Below are 13,449 nucleotides of genomic sequence, written 5' to 3'. Positions count from 1 at the left end.
CTTATCGAGGTCGCTTGCCTAGCACTGGGAGCACAAAGAGATACTCGGCGGAAGAGATAATCTATTCTATTGTAATGCGTGCAAGTGCAACAACACCGCGCATGTCAGACAAGTTCTTCGCCCGCCGCGCGATAGGCCCGCGTGCGATCCCGTGAGCAGCTACATAAAGCCCCAGTGACTAGACAGTTTTAGCTGAGCGTTTTTGCGGCCATCGGAGTGGAGCGGATGAGCGAAGACGCCACTGCGCATGCGCTCGTCGCTGGGCCGGACAGCGTTTTTTCGGAGCGGAGCTTACGCCCGCAGCGAAGCCCTCTCCAGAGAGTGATAGGCAGAATCTACCTTTACTAAAAAGTTTCAGCGCATTATTAGCTGGCTTAATTGATATTCTTTTCATTCTAACTTGAATTGTGACTGATAGGTGGAGAAGCAGAGCAATTCGACTCTAGTCCGCTCTAGAAGACGGGCGATCCGCCCGGCTAAAACTCTTTTCTAGCGCGCTTCTCCGCTGGTGTATTCGCTCGCCCGCTCCGCCCCGCTGGCCGTAAAAATGCTCAGCTAACACTGCCTACTAACACACGGGTCCACGGGGGAGACCAGCGCGGGAGCGCTGAACGCCTACTTCGGGGTTCGTGCGGCACGAGCTAGCCGATGGGGAGACAGCGATGGTATCCAGTCTGCGGGAGCGGCGTCATTCCAGGCTCCTTCACGTGGGTCTACTGGCAGCGTTACAGCACCTGGCGTTAGTGGCTGCAAGAAAGCCGGCCGTGTTATTCGTATAGCGTTGAGGATCGAATGTTGTCGCGCAGTTTGTTGGAGCGTCTTGTGTCCCTTTGTTGCTGAGTGCGAATGCTACTGTGTTGTTCCCCTAGTTTGAGCGTTGAGTTTCCTTGGGCCGCGGAGCGAGTGCATTTGTTTTCCTGCATATTTTGTGTCCTTCAATTAGCCCCTACTAAACGCTAACGCTTTTGTAGGCTACTTGCGGTGAATCATTTGGGCGATACTCTGGCTTCTGGCGCCACCGGGATCATATTTCACGCTAACATGAACATTAGCCAAATCCTCGCCCCACTTTAAATGCGGAAGCTTGACCTTCACTACTCGACACTCCCAACAGCCCCTTTTCCTCAACGTCGTTCACCGCTAATGCTAAGTTAGAAGGTGGGGTCTATGGTGTTGCTTTTGCAAGGTTATCGGTATTGCCAATTCCTCTACAAGCCACTATGTTAGAGAACCGGCCTGAAGTTTTAGCTGGCAGAAATTACGGTTTGGCTTTTGAGGAGACTTGTGCCACAGAGTCGGTGATGATTTTAGCTTTGGAGGATCGTCTCAGTCCGAAAATAATAATCTGTAGGGATAGTGCTGTGATATTTCGGGGAGACGGGAGAGAGCCATATGTTACAATTTGTTTTTGTTACGTAAATATTAATAAAACAGAGAGCTAAGCTATTTGGTACATATTATGTAAATGTAGTGACTATGTACATTTAAATGTAGCCAGCATTATTTAATTGTAGTGATGGCTGGCCACGTCTTCAGTACTAAATTCATGGTGCTGCCACGCTCTACGCATCACATTACCCAAAGTATTGTCTTTTTACAGCAGTACGGTCAACTTCAGTAACTGCTCTGTCGACCTTCATTGATGTCTCGGTGCTTCATGCCAATGCGTTTCCTGTTCTCGGAGACACAGTTCCAGCGCTGTCTGCCATCTGCATTACAACTGTTTCCTGAAGCGCGGTTTGCGAAGTATTCAAATTCTTCGGGGAGCATATTGCTTACCTAGGTCAAGAAGAGGAGCCTGGTGCATCATTCGACAGTCCGTAGTACGGAGTAGTGAAGTATTCAGGCGAGCTGGCCGTGATGCGTCGTGGCATGAACTTGTCTACTTCAAGGAAGGTGTATCACTATCTGTCGCGGCGCTGCGTAGCCGTGCTATTGAACAGAAGGCTCTCCGTAGACGAATGTATTAAGATCAGGTTATGAATAACGAATCGATTTATTACTACGGGCTGGCAAAATAACGTTAGCAACAATATGACAGGGCAGCGGTGTGGATCCCGCAATAATGAGCAGGTAACAGAAGTGTGCCTTGTGTACGGTCGAGGATTGCTTTTTAGTAACTTTGGGGCGATTGAAAGACGGGTAGAAGTCCTGGAAAGGTTAATTGTAAGTCACCCAGAGAGGTCTTTCTTCTGCAATCGACACATTTTCGGTGTAGAATGATGATAATTAAGACGGGCTGATTACTTACTATGTAGCAATATATTTCAAACTGAAGTGACCAAGAGAAAAAACCATGCATTTGCGCTATATTTTAACCAGTTTCAGATTTGGTTTTTAGATTTTGCAAAATTTGTCATATCGTCTCATCAGAAAGGGTGTAGCGGAAAAAGCGGTCAAGGAGAGGGTTCGATGGAGTATTTGGCAAACGGGTTCAGGTCACAGAAACTAAGTCTTCGGCAATGCTTGTCAACAGCGACGGAGCCCTCAAATCGATTTTTTTAGTGTGCACCTAGCTTGGCACATGCTGCAAGAATCTTTCGGCACATGCATACTGTAAGCTAACGCTTACTCAACCTGCTGCGAGCATTCGTTTCTTTTTGTTTCTTTTCTTGGACATCAACGACGATTTTTTAATTATAGGATATCTCCTTGTGATGCCTTTTTCTTTTAATATCTGCACTTGTATTCATGTATATGTATTTCCCCCTGCTGTTACAAGTTACAATTGTATTGTATTGGAGTGTCTGCATGATAGTATTTAATTTTTTAGACCCATGATTAGCCTACGGCTACGGGTCCAGAGAATGTTGGACACATCTTTTTGTGCTTTGAAATGTAAATAAAGAAATTGAATTTGAATGTCTTTAACCAGTACCACCTTTTCCTGTCAAAATTGCGACACCTCTTCTTGACACGCACTCAAGAGGTTCGAGTGGTCTGTTGTGATTTTCTACCCTATATTTAAGGATTTATGCACAAAATAAAGAAGCATTAGAAAAGCAGCCAACCATGGAGTGAGGAAAAAGCTGGTTCTTTATTGTTATTTCATTTATTTAGGCTAATTCCAAGAGGGAGGCGCTTGAAAGAACGGAAACTGGCATCTCTTCGACTGATAGGAGGGTTCACGCACACGCATTTGTTATGAACGCACCACCCTTTTTTGGAACCGAATGGACGACAGAAGTGACGACATCCCGAGGGAGTACATTTATAAGCCTCGGTAATGACGATAATGGTGGCAACAAGCAGAATGACAGGTGCCTTGACGATCATCTTCTCTGGAACGATGGCAAAGCGGCACTGGTAGAGGAGAGAAAAGTTAGAGAATTAACATATCGAAGCCCTCACATGGCTTTATAAAAAAAAGTAACTAGAATCATGTACCATTTCCCAAAATCTGCAGGCCATATTGACATATCGAAAGGCATGCAGTTTCGGAAGTGTAACCCTTTGAAATGAGCTTTACATACTTTTGTACATGGCAAACACGCTGCTTTTTCTCAGTGTCAAAACCAAGCGTTTGTAGCTTGGTTTCGAATTAATTGAACGGCCGCTGAGACAGATAAAAATTTTTGTGTCATAACTTTTCCCCATACACGGGACATCCAAATTAGGTGAAGTAGGAAATGAAGTCGTTCCTGATGGAGAGTCAGTATCGAATCGACGGCGCTCACGAAAAGATGCGCATGACGTACGTACATACGTTTAAAGCCATTTCATGTGCGCTATTGCAGACTATGTGTTTCTGTCCCGGAGGTTTTTATTCACATTTTGTTTTCGTTATGAAGTATCGGACCGACCCGTCTGAGACAAACAGTAATAAGCCGATGCTGCACAATATTCTTTTACGCTTCATAGAGAGGGCGCAGCCGGCTTTATCACTTTATTGTGACATGTGATGCATGACAATGCATCTCGAACTATCAGAGCCGAACGCGCTGATTGTACGTTGTTCGAGCTTGTTGTGGTTGCCCTTCGCGACGTGTCCCGAAAATTCTACGCCAGATTTATACTGAGAGCTGCCAATAGCGGCGATGATTCTGTGCTTCGTCGACCACAGAGCGCGTTTGTAGCTGCAGCCGGCACTGAGTAAACCAGTTATTTGTGGTCGCAAGTCAGGCCGATAAGGAATTCGTTTCAGAACCACTTCAATCAGGTTTTCGACTGTACACGGCTTTATCAAAACACTGCGATAACCTTAGGGACGTAATATACGGACATCTGGTTACAATCGAAGGGACAATGTCTCTACGAAAATACAACGTCCATCGGCTGTGATTGGACTGATTACGCCACCCCTGGTCAATCAGTACTTGAACTGATAGTGCCGAGTAATCTAGGAGGTTTCTGGTGCAAAGTCTGCCGTTATTTCTGTGAGGTATTTCTTTAAGCGAGCAAACAAATTTCGTTGCAAAATCTGTTCGCAATTTCAGAAATAAATAATTGTGATCGGTCAGCGCACACCTTCGTCGGAACTTTTAATCGCCACTAAGTGCGTAATGCTCCATGTGTCGCAAACTGATGCAGTTACGTGCTAGAAGCAACGTTAATTCTTCACTATCCATGTAGAGCGCCCTAAGAAGGAACCAAACGCGTGCCAAAGGAGAGAGAGAGAGAGAGAGACAGACTCTTTAATGAAGAGCAGAGAATTTAGCCGGCGTTTAAAGATCGCTGGCATGCTACTCTGCGTAGGGAGGGGAATTTGGGAGATAAAGACAGGAGAGCAGAGTGGAAGAGGTAAAAAAAACGAAGATAAAATGCGGCCATGAAATGGGTACTAAGGATGCAATGGCGAGTATTGATGTAACCTATGGAGTGATGGAGTGCATAGTCCGTCAAATGAAGCCACTAATGTCCTGGTATAATACTTAAGATATTGTATTAGAGGAGATATTACACTTACAGTTTTATGAAATGCACATATTTAGGTTTTTATTTTAAGTGCTGAACAAAAATACAGTAGTGTGGCTTTGTACTCTTGTGGTTCATAGTGTTATACAACACTGTAGCGCAGCAGAAGACGAAAACACGAAGACGCGCAGTAGTTAGCGCTGGTTACTCTGATTATGTTAGGGCGTCTACTGCAGAAAAGCTGCTCAACAAACTTAAACCGGAAAAACACTGTCATACACCCCAGCTTCCTTGCGAACGGAAGTGTTTTGTTGTACTTCCCTATCTGCACAAGATTTCCGACAATCTGAAGAAAAATGAATTGGTTTATTAGGGTTTTAACATCCAAAGCGACTCAAGCTATGAGGGACGCAGTAGTGAAGGGCTGCGGAAATTTTCACCAGCTGAGGTTCCTTAACGTGCACTGACATCGCAAAGTACACGGTCCTCTAGAATTTCACCTGGTTCGAAATTCGCCCATCGCTGCCGGAATCGAACCTGCGTCTTTCGGGTCAGCGGCTGAGCGCCGTAACAACTGAGCCACCGCGGCGGGGCCTGAAGAAGAAATGCTCAATGAACGAATACCTCTGTCGTGTTCTGTGCCCTAAAAAAACTTGCTACGTTATGTCAAATTAGGAAAAACTAGCAACAGAATTGTGCTTGGATTCACAACAAAACCACGGAATTTTTAGCCACGTGTGGGAAAAGCTTCATCTATCAGATTCCCTTGTTATCTGAGATAAAAAACTATCGGCCAGACAGGAAGATGCTTAATCCAGCGCCTCATAGAACATGCTCGCAACACCACAAACAGACGAGGATGAACACTAGTCGATCACCTACTCTCGTGCGAGTGAAAAAACTGCAAGCCACTTTTTGAAAAATCTGTTGTTTTAGGAAAGAGAAGGGAAAGGATAACGCGTGAGATGATCAAAGCTAAATGGTTGAGTCCGCACGTGTGTAGGCACACGGTCCATTTTCCCCTACAATAAAAACTCGCTTGTGTAACTAATAGTCACTGTTCCATTATGTCTTTTTTTCTGGCGCATAAATAAGCTCTTCGTGATGAATAAAGGTTGTTGAAATAGCGACCGTACTGTTCGCTCCTGATCTTTGCACTTTCGTCTTGTGCTGCGCTAAAGAGCTTTTCAAAACAAAAATGCGTCATGTTCGTTTGCGCCAAACATTATTTTCTACTCAATTTTCAGCCCTCTGTCGATCTTGCAGGCACAGCAGCCTGTTTAGCGGATGACTAAAGTTCCGTGCAGAAACGTTTTTGGGTGCGGGGACTCAGCAATAGGCTCGGCGTGGTCGTCGTGTAGCGCCATGCAAGAGTACGCGTGAAAGCTAGGTTATCGGTTGGTTTGGTTGTTTCGAGGTTCAGCCAAGCCGTTCTGGCGAGGGAATTAGCATGACCTACAGTGTTAGCCCGCAGACACTCACAGAAAGCAATACTGAGGTATGAAACTCGAACACTTAGTAAATGAGAGCACGCTGCTACGCGTGCAAAGAATACTCACGCTCAGAAGACCTGCAAAAAGAAATACAACAGCGATTCTTCATTTTCAAAAAAAAAAAACATAACGAAAGAATCGTATATAATGATGACCAGCGCTGTTCAATTATTGAAACAATTGAAAAGAAATCCAACTGAGTTTCACACCTACAGGCGAACGTCGACCTTGTCGAATGGCGTCACCGGTCGTCGGAGCGTAGCGGCAGGGCCAGAGGTTATGAAGCCGTTGATACGGTAGAAGCAGGCTCGGCCTTGGCAAATCTCGAAGCTACCTCTGGGAGCTATGGTGCAGTATGGAGCAGGCAGGTGCACAAGACGACGCTTCCGATTCAGAGCTGTGTTGTCCGCGCTCAACGCCTGCTCCAGAACACGTTCAGGACACAGTATTGATCGTCGCCATTCATATGCCGCTCGAAATTGCTCCTGCCCATTTCGGCACGTCAAGGCTATATATTTAATAGGTACTGCGTGTTCTTCATCACTCACACATCTAGTTTTGTGCCATTTTTTCTTATTCTTCGTAATTTTTTATGCTCTCCTTCAACTTTGGCGGCAGGTCGTGGCAAAGTTTGAAGTGACAGCTAAAGGAGGACAAGGAGAACTCGTTCAGGACTCTCAATTGCGTCGGCGTGCGCACGCTCTCGGGCGCCGGAGACATAACGACATGAGGCGGCATGTTCTACGGATGCCCGCCTATTGTCCTGTCGGGCGTATTGTCTATGCCTGCCTATTGTAGCTGTACGCGCGTCGCATTCAGCAAAATTTTTCGTCCGTAGCCTTTGCATCACTTTCCGTTTTGTGAGTCGCATTAATGACCGGTCTCAGCTGATTCTGCTCAAGAAATTGTCATTCGCGGATTGTAAGGTAAACTGAAGTTTTCGGTTTATATAATAAACGCTTGTGTCTTTAAATTTCCAGCTTTTATGCCGTTCTCTTAAAACAGCGAATTACAGATGGAGTTAAATTTCGCTGTCTATCTCTGAAGCTTCGATGCTCGCTGTGAATTACGCTGTAATCAACGGTGCATCAAACCAAGCATACTATGAAGGAAGTTACATGCCACAGTATAACTTCTGAACGGACTTTCACTTTAGAGCAAGCACAAGGTATTTGCCCCGGTATTTTTCTTCCTGATTTTTCTATGTGCAATTCTGTTTTGTTCTATGTGCAATTCTATGTGCAATTCTGTTTTGTTCGTATGTGTCTGTATTTTTGTATCTTAATACATTTTTTCCCACCTGCTATGATCTTGTGTACAAGATCGCAGTATTCATAAATAAATAAATAAAAAAAGGTACCAGCGCCCCTTTAAATGTTTGAATTTTCGTTTCCATTGCCGTTTGTTAACATCATATGAAACACGAGAAGAGCACTGAGCCGCACGCAACATTCCAATAGCAGCGTTTTTTTCAGTTCCAAATCGCGGTAAGAGCTCCCTTTAGTTGGTAACGAACATGCTGTAGGGCATGGAGGGCCCAACCAGGATCCTCCTTGGTGTCGTCTTCATCGGTGGCCGCTGAAACCGGTGCTGCATGTGACCTGTGTGCTCGCACTCGCGTTTCAATAATCCCGTTCTCGTTATTTTCGACGTTAGAACATTGTCGGGTCAGTGTCACGACCGTTTTTAATCAGACCACGTTTTGTTTACAAACGCCACGGTCAGGTCGCTTTTCAACCGCCAGGGTGTATATTTCAAGACTTGAGGATAGACGAGCGCCTGTACCAGAGAGCCACCGCCGCGGATGTGGACAGGCGACGCGTAGCTGTGGTGATATCTGAAGCTATAATTCCAAGGAAGATAGCGAAAAGAGGACAGGAAAGGGATGCGCAGGGCGCATCCCTTTCCTGCATCCCTGCATCCCTTTCCCCTGCGCAGGGCGCAGTACAGCGCCAATTCAGCTCTGGGTGCAAGCGGGCTTGGTCGCAATGCCCACAGGGCGATTTCGCTATGGCGGTGCTCCGAGGAGGCGCAGAGACCGATGCTGAGCCGTTGCCTAGCAACCGCCGCAGCTGACGGACGCCGCGCTCGCCGCGCCATCTGGCATGACGTCACACCGCGCGCCTGCCGCGGAGCCGCCGCCGCAGTTTGGTATGACGTAACATCGCTTGCCTCACCCGAGTGTGATGCAGTGGGAGCACTTGCTGGCCAGCGAGGACGAGAAAGCGCAACGATTCCTTGTGCGCCGAGCCACGATGGCAGCAGTCAAGTGCGGCATCCTGAACCAAGGATCGACCACGGCGCCCAGTGACCCGTAGGGGTCACGAACACCAATTTATTGACAATAAAGTTTTTTCCATCCATCCATCGTCGTTGTGCTCGCCTCCGGTCTCTTCGCCAGCTCTGTCGCATGCCTGATAACATGTCGGAGAATTGAAAAGGAGAGCTCGCGTGCGCCGCAAGGGAGACTGTGGGCAATGTAGCTCATGCCACAATATATGGCTGCGCGCAGCTGTTACTTTCTCGATCCTCTAGGTTTAACTAGAACTAAACTACAGTCGATTTTTTAGATAGCTACACATGCCAAGGTTACCAGACACATTGAAATTTACAACACATAACACTAAGCATGTAAGGTCACTGAATAGAAGTTTATTTGGACCCAGGAGCTTAAAAGGGATAGGCGTCCCACTACAAAACAGAAAAAATCTCTGCTCTCCCGTAACCGAGAGTAGAGTAAGCATGAAATGTTTAGGGGCATAACACATTGGTTGTAGATGTTACTAGTCAAAATCTTGAAATGGGTCTAGTTTTCAACACACCACACCACACTACACATTCTGTGCACTGGTCCATGTGGACGCAATCGTTGACTGTGAGTGTCTGGGGAATCTCTGCCGCCCTGCCTCGTCAGCTGTATCCGGTTTCTGTATGCCTTTCATCTTTGTAATCGTCGTTTTCAATCCTCGGTTATTTGTACCACAAGGCGTATGTGACACTGGTGACGTCACCATTGGATATAGTCACATATAATTGATCAATAATTAATGACAAATTACTAATTAGTGACTAATTACTTATTAATGACTAAATACTAATTAACTACTAATTAATGACGTTTAAGCTACGCCTTGAGGAGTGGAACGCGACACCGTGTTCTAGCGCTGCGAGGCAGTCCACGGAACGCCACCACCCGTTCGGCGCGGTGCCTTGCCCTTTGAACGCGACGCTTTTTGAGGAAAGGAAATTACGCACTATTTCCCTGTCACCTCGGTTGACACCCGAACCCCACCGTACAGGAAGGGAAGAACGGCACCACCCGTTCGGCGCGATGTCTTGCCCTTTGAACGCAAGGCTTTTGAGGAAAGGAAATGGCGCAGTAATTCTCTGTCATCTCGGTGGACACCCGAACCACACCGTAAAGGAAGGGATGAACGCCACCACCCGTTCGGCGCGAAGCTACCGGCGCTTTTATGCCGGTCCTGTAGGAGGGCTTAAGGTCTCGTTAAATCTCGTACGAGGCCCGGATGATCTCGTTTCTGTTCCCGGATGAGTGGAATTCATTGCCCGGCTGTTGGCTCTCGGTCTCGGCGTGAAGTCCCCACACTGCCGACAACGGCAGCTAAAAGCATTTCATGCTTAAAACACATTACGGTGACAGATGTCGCCCAATGCGCACACACACAATCACAAGCAACGTGTGTGTCCAAAACACGTAGTACACAAAGAGAAGTTTATTGTGTACCGGCAGAGCGCCCCCCCCCCTCCCTTCGGAGGGGTTGATACAAAAGCACTGATAAAAACTGCAAGACACAGATAGCTACGGCAGATACACAAATCTGGCCTATACACTATACACAATACACTGGCCTATAGACAATATGCCGGGTGGGTGGGGGTGGCGTAAAACATTTTTTTATACTATATACAAGAGAGGTATTGCTTGGACCGTGCCTGAAGGGCCCGGCCCTCACAATCTCTAGGAGGGATCCCTAGTCCGGGAACCCTGTGGCCTCCGCGTCGGCCCGGGCTCTTGTCACCAGGGCTCGTTGGTCCTGGAGAGTTGAGCAGCCGAGCAGGGCAGCCTCCCAGTCCTCTCGGGTAGAGTGGGGGTGGGGTAGCACGCAAAGACTAACAACAACGCAAAGCTGCTAAACACCAAAAAAAAAAAACGGAATGCAGCACTCAAATGCGCAGTTCATGCGGCCTTACACAAAAAATGAACAAAGTAATACATCAAAAGGCACTGAAAGGAGTCTACTATTGCAAGGCTGGCAGCCTCGTGAGCTCCGGATGTGCACTGTTAATGAAGACAACGTGAACTAATATTGGCGCTGCTCTTCATATTAAACAGCGTACCAGGTCTTGCTGGCCTGGGTGCGATTTTTTCTTCCAGAATTTGAAATCCCTTTAATGAAAGCACCGGAGAGAAAATTTACAGCACTGCAAGTTGTTTCCGCGTAAAGTTGTTATTGAAAATAATTCCTATTTTAAGAGTAGAGCGCAACGTAGTGACATTGCCCGGAACATAGTAACATAGTGAGCTCAGCCGCAGTGCCCAGTTTTGCGATCAGAATTTTCCTGTTCAAGCCAAACGGTGTAGGGATAACCTTCCACTCCATCACTATGGAAGGCGACTTCAGTGCCGATGCTTGATCGGGCGCCGTTAAGGTAAATTTTATTGCGGAAGCAACACTACGCTAGGTGTGAGGGATTTCAAGGAGCCCCGGAGAGCCCCAACTGCGCATGCTCGAGCAGCGAGTGACGTCATGGCAGCGCGAAGACGCCGCCGACTCCTCCACTGCGTGGGTGACTCAGAGGTTCCGCCGGCGCTGCGCTAGCAGTACATTCTCCAGGAGGTGTGAGGTTACGTGGCGCACAGCTGCGGCGCTGAGGCCACCGCCGATTACTCCGCTACGCGGGTGACTCAGAGATGCCGCCGTCCGTTGCTTGGCCGCGCCGTTGCTTGGCCATGCTGCCACGATGGCCATCGGTCAAACCAGAGCCAATTTTTGTTCGAAAATCGGTTTTTTAGGGGGAAAGAAAATGGTGCAGTACCTGTTCCACGTATCTCGGTACACACCTGAACTACACCGGAAAGGAAGGGAGGAAGGTAGGAGGAAAGGAGGAGAGAAAGAGGTGTTGTAGTGGAGGTCTCAATTATTTCGACAACCTGGGGATCTTTAACGGGCACTGACACCACACAGCACAAGAGCGCGCCCCGCCGTGGTGGCTCAGTGGTTGCGGCGCTCGGCTGCCGACCCGAAAGACTTGGGTGCGATCCGGGCCGCAGTGGCCGAATTTCAATAAAGGAGAAATTCTAGAGGCCCGTGTACTGTGCGATGTCAGTGCACGTTAAAGAACCCCAGGTGGTGAGATTTCCAGAGCCCTTCACTACGGCGTCCCTTTCAGCCTGAGTTGCTTTGGGACGTTAAGCCCCCAATAAACCAAACTAAGAACAAGGGCGTTTTGAAGCGAAAAGCTTCACTAGGATAGTCAACACCGCGCTTCGCGTGAGCCGGAGCCCAGGTTTTCCACTTCTGTGCATGCGCGAAACCGAGTGACGCCATGCACGGCGCAGGTGGCCGCCGTTGTCGCCCCCACCGCTGACATAAACAAAAAATAAAAAAAAAGTCGTGACGGAAAGAAAATCTCAGAAATAAAAAAATAAATGAAAGACAAACAGTGCGCCAGGAAACAGATATCTCGGTGGACACCGGAACCGCGTCGTAAACGACGCCTGTCTCTCTCATATCTTGGTGGATACCCGAACCACGCCGTAAGGGTAAATGGGAAATTGCTTTTTGAGAAAAGGAAATGGCGCAGTATATGTGTCGCATATCTCGGCACACACCTGAACCGCGCCGTAAGAGAAGGGAGGAAGGTGGGAGTGAAAGAAGAAAGAGAGGAAGAGGTGCCGTAGTGAAAGTCTCCGGAATAACTTCAACTATAGAGGCAGAAGAATGCGATATCCCCCACTGCACAAATCTCTCAGCAGAGAGGAAGCTGTCACTTGGAGACATTTACAAACAGGCTCTTTCCCAAGCCTACATATAATAAACAAAATGCACCCTACGATATACATGGACAAATGTCCCTGGTGCGACGAAAAACCTACTCTATACCACATCACATGGGCCTGCCAAAACATACACGTGGTCCCCAAAATACAAAACACGAGTGCGGCAGACTGTTGTCCAGCGAGCGCTGTGAAGACCAACAAGGTCTGGTGCAGCGAGCTCAACGGGCGGCAGTGGCCAGCGGAGCCCTGGACTGAGGGCAACCGACCACTGATTAGAGGCGGACGACTTCGACAGAGAAGGCTCCTGGTGGTAGAACCAAGACGTCTCTGAAGATGACCCCAAACAGCAGGAAAAACCATTAGTGTAAATAAAGTTTTCCCTTCCTTCCCACCACCTGGGGATCTTTAACGTGCACTGACATCGCACAGCACACGGGCGCCTCTTGCATTTCGCCTCCTTCGAAACGCGGCCGCCGCGGTCGGGTTGCAACAAGGGTACTCCGGCTCCGTAGACGGGCGCCTTACCACTGAGCCACCGCCCTAAAGAAAATGAAATAAAATGAAAATCGCTTTTAAAGAAAGCAAATGCCTGTCTCTATCTTTGTGTACACCCGAAAAGAATGTCCACCACAGTGCGTGTCTCTGAAACAACCTTATAAGACAGCACCGTATTTACTACACGTGTGTCTCCTCCTCCGCCTCGGTACAAACTTCGTGCAGCTAAGGCAATAGGTTTCGAAGAAACCAGAAAGCTATACCGTAAGTGTAACCGTAAGTATAACCTTAAGAAAAACCACGAGCATCGCCACAGCTTTTCGCTTCGAGGTATCCAGGCTTAACCTTAGCTAAGCCACAGCCAGTTTGTTGCGTTTCGCCTCCATCGAAACGCCAAGATGGGCGCCAAGATGGGCGCAGTGGGCGCAATGCGTGCGCTCCTCGGGATGGGCGCGCGCCGCTGCGCTGGTCTCGTCACCAGGAGCGCTTCGTCAGGCGGCGCTCGCATGCAGTTCGGCGCGGATCGGCACGCGCTGGCAGGGGTCTGTTACTTTTGCTCTCGATAGTACGTGGGCTCCTTTGCAG

At 48.0% G+C, this 13,449-nt stretch overlaps 1 long non-coding RNA gene across 1 annotated transcript in view; it reads left to right on the top strand.

Annotated features, from left to right (window-relative positions):
* Positions 1 to 13,449, top strand: part of LOC149328783 (uncharacterized) — a 63,559-nt gene that overhangs the window by 32,206 nt on the left and 17,904 nt on the right. The gene's annotated exons all lie outside the window — the stretch shown is intronic.

This window comes from Amblyomma mixtum, chromosome 9 (genome assembly GCF_055824585.1).
Source record: "Amblyomma mixtum isolate Tamu chromosome 9, ASM5582458v1, whole genome shotgun sequence".
Taxonomy (NCBI): domain Eukaryota; kingdom Metazoa; phylum Arthropoda; class Arachnida; order Ixodida; family Ixodidae; genus Amblyomma; species Amblyomma mixtum.
This window is presented reverse-complemented; position numbering and strand designations above follow the sequence as displayed.